The sequence below is a fragment of the Canis aureus genome, chromosome 25 (assembly GCF_053574225.1).
Source record: "Canis aureus isolate CA01 chromosome 25, VMU_Caureus_v.1.0, whole genome shotgun sequence".
NCBI lineage: Eukaryota > Metazoa > Chordata > Mammalia > Carnivora > Canidae > Canis > Canis aureus.
Genome location: NC_135635.1, coordinates 2,705,253 through 2,718,139, shown reverse-complemented (window position 1 = coordinate 2,718,139; position 12,887 = coordinate 2,705,253).

Here is a 12,887-nt window from a genome sequence, read left to right as displayed (position 1 = left end):
CAGGTTCTGTTAGTCTCCCTTCCAGGACCACCAGCCAGAGAAGGGGCGCATCCCGTTCGCCAACCCCACAACCGTAACGTTTAGAGACGGGGGCAGGAAAGTGGCTTTATTTATCTTGTCTGAGGATGCTGTGATTTCTGGCGACTGGGGGGCTCTGGGGGCCTGGCTCCTCATAACGTCCCTGCTTCCCTGTGTACCCTGGAGCCACTTATTAAGATAATGATTGCTATTCTTTTAATGGTCATTGAGCACAAAGCTGGGGGATGTGGTCTCTGCCCCCAGGGAGGCTAACCGGGCACCTGAGGTGTTAGGGACTTCAAGAAGGGAAGAAGAGCAGATGAGCATCCTTCGAGGAGGGTGACAACCCCTCTGGGGAGCCCCCCAGAGCCAAGCCCTGCCGCCGTGGGGCCCTCGCGTGCCTGATGTTCCATCCTGGTTCTGCCCTCATCTCCCCGGCTGGGCCCCTGCAGGTCTTCACCCGCAGCCAGGCGATTGGCTTCCGTCTCCACACTCCACACGTGTTCTTCCAAGGAGGGCAGAGAGACTTGGGGCAGCGGGTGAGGGGGACCAAGGCAGCCTCACCAGCTGGCCCCGAAGGATCTCCGGGTCACGGTCAACCCGGGCAGCAGAGTCCAAGGCAGAGGGCCTGGTTCCAGTGCCAGCTCGGATGCCTCCCACCGTGCGGCTCTAGGGCCCTCTCGGCTCTCTGAGCGTTTGTGCGCTTGACCGCGGTGTGGGCTTCATCCTCACCTTCCAGGGCTGTTGGGAGGTTGTGTGGCTAATATGCAAGCGTGTGCTTTGGGGGCCAGGCAACTCCGTATAAAGGAAGGAGCTTCTTGCTTCCTATCGGAAACGCCGCTGCCATTCCCGCACCCCTCACCCGGCAGGGAGTGGGTGTGCTCCCTGCCCCACCCATGGTCTTCACCTCCTCGGCACATTTATGACTGCTTTACCCTTTCAAGGCTGCTTTTAATGTTTCCTTCAACCTGATTTCACTAGTATAAAAATTTGGGGTGGAGTCTGGGGGTGGAGAGGGGAGGTTGGGGAGCACGGGGGCTGGTTTCCCAGCACCCACTCCCGAGTGGGGGCCCTGGTGGCCTGGGCCCAGGGATGTGTTCTGGTGCCTTGGGTGGTGAGCTCCTGCCTGCCTGTTGTGTGGACCTGGTGCTGGTGTGTTGGGAACCAAAAAAGGATTTGGGTCCTTTGAACATGGCAGGGGGAGGGGAACAAGTGAACATGGGAGATAGAAGATGGGTGGGCCCCCTGCTCGGCCGGCTTGGGAAGCCCACGAACCCCCTCTTCTCAACCCCCACGAACCTCTGCTCTCCTTCAGCGTGTTGAAGAGGATGGAGCTAGATCCATCTCTGCCGCTCCCTGGGGCAGGAGACAGTGGAGGCTTTGTGCCCTGAGAAGCTCCTGAGTCAGTTGTTCTCCAGCCTCCAACACACACATGCACGCACACGCGTGTGCACACGTGCACACACCCCTCCCAAACCTCTACCTTGAACTGGGCTTGGGCACTGAGGGTGGGGAAGAGGATGCTGGGGGGCTCAGGAGACCTGGGGGGAGCTTGAGTGTGCCGGGGTGGGGGTGGGGGGAGGCCCAGCCTGGCACAGGGATGTGCTCATGGGCGCCGGGTGAAGTTTGCAGATGGCAGCGGAACCCAGGGCTGCTGGGGCTGCTCAGGGACGCCCTCTGCATGGTGCTTTGGATCAGAGAGGCTGGGCTGGAGAGGGAGGCTCAGTTCTTACTGAGGCTGTTTGTTCCCAGGTTGCGCAGGGCAAGTGAGAAACCCACAGACCAGGCCAGTCTGACACAGCTGCCCTGGAGGGTCTGTGTGGACGCGGCAGACCTGGGCCTTCACCGTCTAGTTCTACCCAAGAAAGGGACCGAGGACGCATAGCCCCACGCTTGGCTCTACTCATTACCCATCACCTCTGCTCATGGGACTCACTCTCCGGTGGGAGCCTGACCTCCCTTGGCTGGCCTCCTCCTCATTTACTGCCACTGTGCAGTATAGGTTCCCTGCACCTCTTTCCCTACGCCCAAGCCTCCTCTCTGGTCACACCTTTGCCTGGAATGTTCCTAAGTGGCTGGCCACCTCTTCCAGGAAGCCTTTGTGAGCTAGTCAGAGGGAGGCTATGATTTCTCCTCCTCTGTCTCAGCAGGCAGCTCATAAAATGCCCTTTCCGGGGCTTCCCAGGTAACTCCAATTATCCCCTTCCACACCCTCTTGTCCCAGGTGCTGTCATCCATCACCTCTTTGGTCTTGTCCCCTCCTACCCCCATATGTTTTGAAGGCCACACCCAGTGTCGGGAACGGGCACTTAAGAACCCACGTCCTTTCTGCAATGTAAAATGCTCCCAAGAGGGTGCTTGGTCCAGGAAGCATTCAAGAGCTGATTGAGTGACAGAGATTCTTTTCTTTTTTAAAAATGTATTTATTTATTTGAGAGAGAGAGAGAGAGAGAGAGAGACTCCGAAGCAGGCTCTGTGCTCAGCTCGCAGCCCTATGTGGGGCTCATCTCACGACCCGAAGACCATGACCTGAGATGAAATCAAGAGTTGGATGCCTAACCCACTGAGCCACCCAGGCACCCCAGAGAGAGGAGAGAGAGAGAGAGAGAGAGAGAGAGAGAGAGAGATATTCTTCACCCCACCCTGGAGACCCAGGCAACTGCCACGACTCCCTCTGAATCTGCTCCATTCTTGGTTGCCATCTCCTGGGGTTTCCGCAGAGGCCTATCACCCACACGCCTCCCTGCAGATGAGCCACCCTGCTCCTGTGGGCTACCTACTTGTTGGGGCACGCTTGCTCTTCCCCCACACCAGGGATCACCACCTACCTTCCCTTCTGATCTGTCTACTGTGCTTTAAACCCCCCTGCTTCTAGGAAGGCTTTCTGGATTTGTCCAAAGACAAAGGCATGCTGACATCTTCCCATCCTTCCCTGGCTGCCCTTAGAGCTGCCGGCCGGCCCTTGCAGTCTTGTATCTGTGTCTCTCTGGGCTCTTGTGGACCGTGTCTCTATCCTTCCTGGCTGGCTGGTTCTCTAGAATCAACCCTGTTGGACTCCCCATGGATCATGCCCAGGTAGGGCTTCGGTGGCCGCCCGCGCAGCTCACTCAAGTTGGGCATCACCCACCATCTCTGCTGAGCCTCTCCATGCCTTTCAGATTTTGAATCTACACCACCTCCTGGGGCTGAGACAAAGCTCTTTAAGGGTCTTCTAGCCCCGTGACACTTTCTTTGGCTTTCATAAAACTTGGGCATGACTCATGACCCTGTGTGAGAGGAGCGAGGTCTGAGCAACCACAGGGAGGAGCCGGATGAGCCACTGGGCTGAGCCCATTGCACGTAGGGCAGGGCTCCCCTGCAGCCACCAAGCTGCAACCTGGCCTGCCCACCTCCCCTGTCACGGGATTCCCCACCAGGAGCTGCGAGAAGCAGTGTGGTTCCCTCCTGAAAGCTACCCACCCCTCGCAGGCAGCTTACCTGGCGGCCTTGCGGTTGCCCGCGGCCGCTCTGGGTCAGAGCAGTCGATCCGTTAATACAGGGCCTCCAATTTTAGGATTGTACGTTAGTACTGGTCCGGAACTTTTTTCTTGTTTCTTCTTGTCTTTTTCGGCACTAGAACCACTTCCCTGAATCTCAGGAGGAAAACAGGGATCTAAAGCCATCTATATGACTATGTAACTCTACGCACAGATTTATTTATTTACAAAACAGGTGAGATTGGGACACGGCTTTCCCTGCTTGTCCTGTCCCCCTCCACGCCATTCTCAACACCTAGAGTGAGCCCCTTAAAACATGAAGTTGGATCATGTCACTCCTCTGCTCAAATGCTCTGAGGATTCCCCATTTCACTTGGAGCAAAAGACACAGTCCTAGGGATGCCCAACAAGGTCGCGTACCGCCTGTCCCTGGTGTCATGTCTTTCGGCTCATCTCCTTGCTCTCGGCCACCACCCTGGCCTCCTGCGGCTCCTCGGACACACCTGCAGTTCTCCTAACTCAGAGCCTGTGCACTGGCTGTCCCTCCTGTCCAGAATGCTCTTCCCTCAGCCGCGCGCCTCGCTCTATCGCCACCTCTGGGTCTTGTCTCACCTTCAAAGAGGCTGCCCAACCCTTCTCTTTAAAATGACAATCTAGGCTCCCATTTGCAGGGCATTCTGCAAAGGTCTCTCTTGCAGACATGTTCCTATCCTTCTGCCTTCCCAGTGTCTGCCTTCCCAGATTATAATCGACTTATTCTATTTATTGATTATTGTCAGTCTTTCTGCTTTTCCCCATCAAGCCAAACCAAGCCAACACGGAACCCCACGGGAGCAGGGATTCTGTGTGCTTTGTTCATTGACGGCTCCCAAGCACTTAGGGCAGCACTGGGGATGTAGGAAGTGCTTAGTCGACCGATCACATGTGTAGGTGGATGGGAATCTCAGTTTAGGTATTTGGTGTTGGCAGAAAATGTCACCTTGTTTGAAGCTCGCAGGACTCAGGGCCCACCGCAGCTTTTTCCTGTGCAAAGGTGGTGGTTTTCTGAGCACCTGTGGGAACAAACACAGAACGGTGTAAGCGGGGTGGTGTTGGGCCTGGTGAGACAGAGGGTTTCTTTTTCAAAGTTGCTATTCATTGTTGTGACGTTTGTGTCCTAAGCACAATCTTGGAGGAAAAATTTGTTTTAAAAGAGTCTCAGAAAAAAAATAAATAAATAAAAAATAAAAGTCTCAGCTGCCCACAGCATCAGTGTGCTTCAAAAATCCCATGTAGGGCCTCCTGGGAAGCTGGTGGCCAGTAGAGGGCAGCAACCCCCCACCGCTGGCAGGTGAGGCTGAGCCCTGGATGCAGAGCCGAGAGGGCTGGGAGCTGCCTGCCTGCTTGCCTGACTACTGTCTGCCTGCCTACCTGCCTACCTGCCTGTCCACCTGCCCTCCTGCCTGCCTACCTGCCTACCTACCTACCTACCTGCCTACCTGTCTGCCTAACTGCCTACTGCCTGCCTGAGTACCTGCCTACCTGCCTGCCTGCCAACCTGCCTGCCTGCCTACCTTCCTGCCTGTCTGCCTACCTACCTACCTACCTGCCTGCCTACCTACCTACCTGCCTACCTGTCTGCCTAACTGCCTACTGCCTGCCTGCCTACCTGCCTACCTGTCTGCCCGCCTGCCTACCTACCTACCTACCTGTCTACCTGTCTGCCTGCCTGCCTACCTGCCTACCTACCTACCTACCTGCCTGCTTGCCTGCCTACCTGTCTGCCTAACTGCCTACTGCCTGCCTGCCTACCTGTCTGCCTAACTCCCTACTCCCTGCCTACCTGCCTACCTACCTGCCTACCTGCCTACCTGCCTGCCTAACTGCCTACTGCCTGCCTGCATACCTGCCTGCCTACCTGTCTGCCTGCCTGCCTGTGGCCCAGGACACAGGGCTTTGGAGGAAGATGCCAGAAACAGCCTGCTGACACTTCAGCATCCACCCGCGTTTGCTCCTGGACTGGTTGAGCTGCCGAACACAGCGACTCTCCATCAGTCATAAAACTAGAACCACCGCCGCCACCATGAGCAGAGCGATAGCAGACATTTGCTGCGCACCCGCTGCGCGCCGGGCTAGGTGCTGAGCACCTCAGTCGTGTCACTGTGTGTCATCTCCACGACGACTCTTTGCAGTAGGAAATATTTTCCCACTTTATGGGCAAGAGGCTTATGGAGCTGAAGTGACACCAGAACTTTGCGGTGACCAGAGTGGGTCCTGGAGTCAGGATGCCGCTGCTTCTACGTCTCAGCCTCTCTGGGCCTCGGTTTTGTTCACCTCTCAAGTAATAATAAAGGAATGTTAGCGGGAACAGTAAAAGTACCTACCACATCAGGTCATTGAAAGAACCAAGTGAGCTAAAGCCGGAGACGTCGCTACCTATGACTTATGGCCTCTGGCCGCACGGCTGGGGAGCTTAGGGCCTGGGATATGAAGTGGCTCGGCCCACACCGGAGCCCGTGGCTTTGAAGCCTAAGTCATCGCTGGGGGAGGCTCTCTGGGGGGGGGACCTTGCATTCTGCAACCTTACGAAACTCACGTATTCTTGGTAGAAGGTTTTCAAAAGATTCCTTGGGATTTCCTCTGTAGAAAACAATAACCTTCTGAAAACAGAAATGGTTTTGTTTCTTCCTTCCCAACCCATGGCACTTATTTCTTCTTCTTGCGCCAGGTCCCTGGTGAGGCCAGCTTGTGGCAGTGGTGCAGGCAGTTACCCTGGCCTGGCTCTGTCTCGGGGCAGAAAGCACGCAGCTGTCCGCCATCGGTGTGCTGCTAACTGCAGATCTGTTGTTTCGTGGTTCCTCTCTCCGTAGGTGCCGTTCTCCGGGTTAAAGACGTTCCCGTCTCTAGCTGGCATGCCGAGCCTTTGGATCAGGAATGGATGCTGCATGTCTTTTGCGCATCTATTAAGATAACCGCAGGGTTTCTTTCTCTTTAGCCTCTTGATATAATAAACGACTTTATTAGATTTTTAAAAAAGATCCTTCTCTCTCTCTCTTTTTTTTAAAGAGTCTATTTATTTATTAGAGAGAGAGAGCGTGAACAGGGGGTAGAGGCAGAGGGAGAAGCAGACTCCTCGTTTAGCAGGAAGCCTGACGTGGGACTTGATTCCAGGACCCCAGGATCATGATCTGAGCCCAAGGCAGACACTTAACCGACTGAGCCACCCAGGTGCCCAACATTAATAGATTTTTTTGAAAGATGACTCAATCCTGTGATAAGCCCTACTTGTTCTGGTATGTTATTTATTAATGTTGCTACTGTATTCGACTTACTACTATTTTTTTGAAGATTTTTATGTTTATGTTCATGAGCAGTATGGGTTTTGAGTTTTCTGGTTTTTTTTTTTTTTTTTAAGATTTTAATTTATTTATTCATTAGAGACACGGAGAGAGTGAGAGGCAGAGACACAGGCAGAGGGAGCAGCAGGCTCCATGCAGGGAGCCCGATGCGGGACTTGATTCTACGACCCTGGGACCACATCTCGAGCCAAAGGCAGATGCTCAACTCCTGAGCCACCCAGGCGTCCCCAGTCTTCTGTTCTTACATGTTTTCATGTCTTTGCTTGATTTTTGTGTCAGGGTAATGCCGGTCTCATAAAAGGAGCTAGGAGGTTTCCCTCCTCTTATGTTTTTCAGAAGAGCCTTGGGTTGAGTTTTTCCTTGAATGTTTGGTAGAATGCACCAGCGAGAGCACTAGGGACTGTAGTTGTTGTGAGATTCAAAACTCACATGTTCAGTCCCTTTAGCAGACCTTCAGCTCTTCAGGTAGAACTGGTTACACAATTTATGGGGCTCGACGTAAAATAAAAATGTTGGGCCTGTTGTTAAAAATTAAGGCTTTCAAGAATTTTCAAAAATTTCAAATTTCAAGATTTTAATGACAGTCGTCGGTAAACCACGTGCGGGGCATGCATGATATAGGATCCTGTGTGATTTTGCACAGGACACACACTAAGAGTTGTGGTCACACTCTGATGTGGGCATCTGTGTGTGTGCGGGGGGGGCGGGCGGGGGCAGGTTTCCCACTCAGGGAAACATTTTACTTACTAGATCACTGGTTTATTAAAAGGAAGAGTCAGGTGGAAGAGAGCATAAGGCAAGGTGTGGGGAAGGGCGAGGGGCTTCCAGATCCTCTCTAGACACGTCACTCTCCCATCTCCATGTGTTCACCAACCCCTTTTGGGTTCTGATGGAGACTTCAGCATAAAATCATGATTGATCCATTCAACCTCCAGCCCCTCTCCCCTCTCTGGTAAGTTCCAACCCTCTAATCACTGGTTGGAGCCCCCTGCAACTAGCCTCTCTCCTTAGGTACACCCCAAAAATCAGCTTATTAACACAAAGGACAACGTTATCACTCTCCTCGTTTAGGAAATTCCAAGGGTTTGCGGAGTCCGATCCCAGGAAGGGGATGAAAACCAAACATCTATTTCTGATTACAAATCACAGTATCACACATGCCCATGAAGCTGTCCCTGTATTGGGGCTATTTTTTTTTTTTTCTTGAATCAGCTTTGGTCATTTGTGTTTTTCAAGGAATTGACTCATTTCCTCTAAGTTCCCAGATTTCTGGGCATAAAGCTGTTTGTAATATTCCTTTATTATCTTCTTAAGTAATATCTGCAGTGTCTGTAGAGATGTCTGTCTCTCACTCCTGAGAGGGCTGCTTTTTGCCTTCTCTTCCCCCGCCCCTCGTACAGCTTGTCTAGACGTTTACCCATTTTATTAGTCTTCGAAAGAACCGGTTTTCAGTTGCATTACTTTGTCTTTCTGCTTTTCAGTATCATTGTTTTCTGCTCTTTTCTTGATTACCTCCTTTCTTCTGCTTGCTTTGTGTTTACTTTCGTCTTCTTTTCCTAGTTTCTTTTCTTTCTTTCTTTTTTTTTTAAGAGGGAGGCACAGAGGGGGAGAGAGAGAATCTCAAGCAGGCTCATGCCCCATGCGAAGCCTGAGGCTGGGTTTGATCTTACAACCCTGAAATCATGAATTGAACCTAAGTCAAGTCAGACACTTAACTGACCAAGCCACCCAGGTGCCCCTCTTTTCCTGGTTCCTTCCTTCCTTCCTTCCTTCCTTCCTTCCTTCCTTCCTTCCTTCCTACCTTCCTTCTTTCCTTCCTTCCTTCCTTCCTTCCTTCCTTCCTTCCTTCCTTCCTTCCTTCCTTTCTTTTTTTAAAAATTATTTATTCATGAGAGACGCACAGAGAGAGGCAGAGACACAGGCAGAGGATGAAGCAGACTATGCAGGACTTGATCTCAGGACCCCAGGATCGTAACCTAAGCCAAAGGCAGATGCTCAACCACTGAGCCACCCAGATGCCCCCTTTTCCTGGTTTCTTAAGAAGGAAACTTAAATAATTGATTTGAGACCTTCCTTCTATTCTAATTTAAGTATCCAATGTGATAAATTTTCCTCTAACCACTGCATTAGCTGCATCCCAAAATTTTGATACGCTGTGCTTTAGTTTTCACTCAATTAAAATATTTTCTAACGTCCCTTGTGGCTTCCTCTTTGATCACTTGTTATTTAGAAATGTGTTGCTTGATTTTCAAGTATTTGGGGGGTATTCTCCAGATATTGTTCTGATACTGATTTATAATTTAATACCATTATGGTCAGAGAACGTGTTTTGTATGGGGTTGAGTTTTTAAAACTTGTTAAGATTTGTTTTATGGCCCAGAAGTGGTCTGTTTTGGTAAATGTTCCCTGTTGTCACTGAGGAGAATGTGTATTTTTCTGTTTTTAGGTGGAATGTTCTGTAAATGTCAGTTGTCAGCTTGATTGATAATGTTGTTGAGGTCTTTTGTATTCCTATTGATTGTCTGTCTACTTGTTCTGTTGATTACCGAGAAAGAAGTGTTTAAATCAAGTATGATTGTGGATTTGCCTGTGTTGCCTTTCACTACTTTTCAGTTTGTGATTCATGTATTTCGAAGCTTTGTTGTTAGGTGCATACGCATTTAGAATTGTCATGTCTTCTTGTTGAATTGACCCTTATAACAGTATAGGATCTCTTTACTGCTGGCAGTATTTCTTGTTCTTAAACCTAATTTGTCTAATATTAATATAATCATTCCAGCTTTCTTTTCATTATAGTTCTTGTGATATACCTGTTTCAATCATTTTAATTTGACCTATCCAAGTCTTTGTATCTAAAGTGTAGACAACATTTATTTCAGTTTTTAAAAAAAAATCTAATCTTACAATCTCTGCCACTTAATTTGGTGTGTTTGGACCATTTACATTATGTGTGATTATTAATATAGTTTTACTTAGAGCTGTCATTTTATTATTTGTTTTGTTTTTGTTCCTTCTAATTTTTTTTCTCTGGTACCCATTTCCTGTATTTTTTGGATTATTTGAATATTAAAAAATATTCCCTTTAATTTATTTATTGACTTTTGAGTATATATCTTTGTATTATTTTTTTAGTGGCTATTCCAGAGATTACAGTGTAAATAATCTCATGTTTCACAGTCTATCTAGAGTTAATATTTCATCACTTAGTGTAAAATGTTATAGTTTTCATAGATATTCATTTACATACATTGAAATCCTGCCAGATACTGTTACAATTTTTGTTTTTAATAGTCAGACATATATTTTAAAGAATACAAGAGAAAGAAAATCGTTTTATATTTATCCAGTATTTACCATTTCTATTGCTCTTCCTTTATTCCTGAAGTTCTATGTTTCTCTCTGGTATCATTTCCTTTCATTCTGAAGAACTTTTGCCTTCTTCTTAGAGTAGGTCTGCAGACAGCAAATTCTCTTAGTTTTCTTTCATCTGAGAATGTCATTCTGACCCCCACTTCTTAAGAATACTTTTGCTGGCTATAGCATTCTGGGTTGACAAGGAGTATATATATATACGCTTAACGTATTTTTTCAATATTCTTTTCTTTTTATTCTTCAGATTGGATAATTTCTATTGATCTATTTTCAAGTTATTGACTTACTTTTGTCTTTTCTTTTTTGGTATGGAGCCCATCAATGACTTTTAAACTTCAAATGTATACTATTTTTTTTAGTTCTAAAATTTCCATCTGGTTCCATTTTTATAGTTTCTTTTTCTGCTGAGAATTCTTAACTTTTAATTCACTTCAAATGTGTTTACCTTTCTCTTATGGAACATTGTTATAATAGTGATTTAAAACCTTTGTGTGATAGTTTCAACATCTGTGTCATTTTGGGATTAGCATCCGTTGTTTTTCTTTCCCCTTGAAAATTGGTCACAATTTCCTGGTTCCTGGATGTCAAAATAATTTTAGATCATATCTTGGAAAGTTTAATGATGACGTGTAGACTCTTGGTCCTGGTAAATCCTATGAAGAGTTTTCCGTTTTGATTTATTTGTTTGATAGAGAATCTGCCTAATTAGGTTCAGACTAAAAGTTCTTCATCTGTGGGAAACTTCGTTCAATTTCAATTTTCAAGACTTTCTTTGCTTGCTGATTTGTGTCTGTCCTGTGTCTGTTCCACTTAGGGTTTGTCTGAAATGTGGGCAGTGACTTAACTGTTATTCAGTTCTCAAAGCTTTGGCACGCTGTTTGGGTCTCCCTTGCATGTATAGCTCAAGGGAGAGCCCAGGACTTGTACATGTGTGGATTTACACACAGAGGAATCCCCTCCCCAGTTTTTCTCTCTCATTTCTTCTACCAAATGGGGGTCTCTTTTCCTGGCTCCTCCTTCCAAAAAGATCAGGCTTCTCTTGGAGTTTCTGCTACCAGATTCTGGCTGCTGCACAGCCTCATGACTGGGATCTGCTCTCAGGCAAAACCATGAGAGAAAAGAGAAAAACAGGAGGATTCCCCCTATGTATTTTCCAGCTCACAAGTGCCCTCTTTCCTGCTTCCCCTGGATAGAAAGATGGACTTTCTTTCTTTTAAAAAAAAATTTTATTTATTTATTTGAGAGAGAGAGAGACAGAGATAGCAAGAGAGAGGATGAATGGAGAGGAGAGGGAGAAACAGGCTCCTTGATGAACAGGGAGCCCATTGTGTGGCTCCCTCCCAGGACTCTGGGCTCATGACCAGAGCTGAAGGCAGATGCTTAACTGCCACCCACGTGCCCCAGAAAGATGGGATTTCTATTAGAGTTAATGGCTCACAGCCTTACTACTGGTCTCTTTGGACAGGGCACAACCACTGCTCACTGGATTCCAGAGAAGTCATTGTGGTGTCGCACCGATGGAACTTGCTGGAAATCTCGCATCCAGAACTTACCAAAAATCCACCCTCTAGGGTGCTGGGGAAAGTTTTTCATGAAGAATGCTGGAGGAACTCCCTATGAAATTGCCCAAGAGGGGTGCTGGGGAAGCTGCTGGCTGCTGAGTGCTCTGCTGTGCATCGTGGGGTCCTGATATTATAGAAGTCTGTGCTGCAGGAATCTGGCAGTAGAGAAACTGCTGAGACAGCTCAATGGAAGGAAAGTCCTACTCCTGCAACGTCTCTCCGTTGATTCTGGAAATGCCTACTGACAAGGCTTAGTCAACATCTTGCCAGCTGGCAAAATAAAATTTTTAGAGGGATCAGATCCATTTTCACAGGGGAGGCAATAAGGGTGAATTTGGAACCAAGGCAAGAAATTGATAACCAGCACAGGGTAGACGTGGGTCTGGCTGAGGAGACGCACCAAGGCCAGACGGGGGCTGCCTTGCTGTCGCTGCTACCTGAGGGGCGTGTGTGACTTCACATGGCAGACGAAGTGGGGAGTGTGGAGCTCCTGGAAGCAGGAGAACAGGTGGGCTGGGAGCCCAGGGTCAGGCAGGCCTTAGACTGCGAGCAGAGCGACATGTAAGTTGTCAGGTTGCTGGCTGAGGTGTGGGCGAGGTGTGCTTCTTGCAGAGGAGGGCTCTCGAGGTGAGGCAGAGGGGCAAACAGTCCCTGTGTGAGACGTGGGCCCTGATGGAGCTGAGCCCCGGGAGCCGATCCTGAGTGCGTGTTGTCTGACTCCTGTCCCCACCTCTGCTGTCACTTGCAGGCTGTGTCATTCAGCCCCAGAGAGATCTCCAAACTGGGCACGCTTTCTCCAACCTCTTGGTTTTTGCACACCCTGTTTCCTCTGATTGGAGCACTTCCTCCTCCGTAGTATGGCCAATCCATAGGCCTTCACATCTCTGCTGGGACATGACATCCTCCAGGAAGCTTTTAATAATGCCCCACGTCTAGGTTGGGCCTCTCGTCTGTGGAGTGCAGCATTGACTCCACTCTGAACACGGCACGTAGCATGTCAAGTCACAGGTGCTTGTCCACCTGTCCGCCTGTCAGCCTGGACTGTGGGCTCTCTGATGACAGGACCACGTCTCATTCACTGCTGTTTTCCCCGCATCGTGCCTGGCATGTAGCAAGCATTT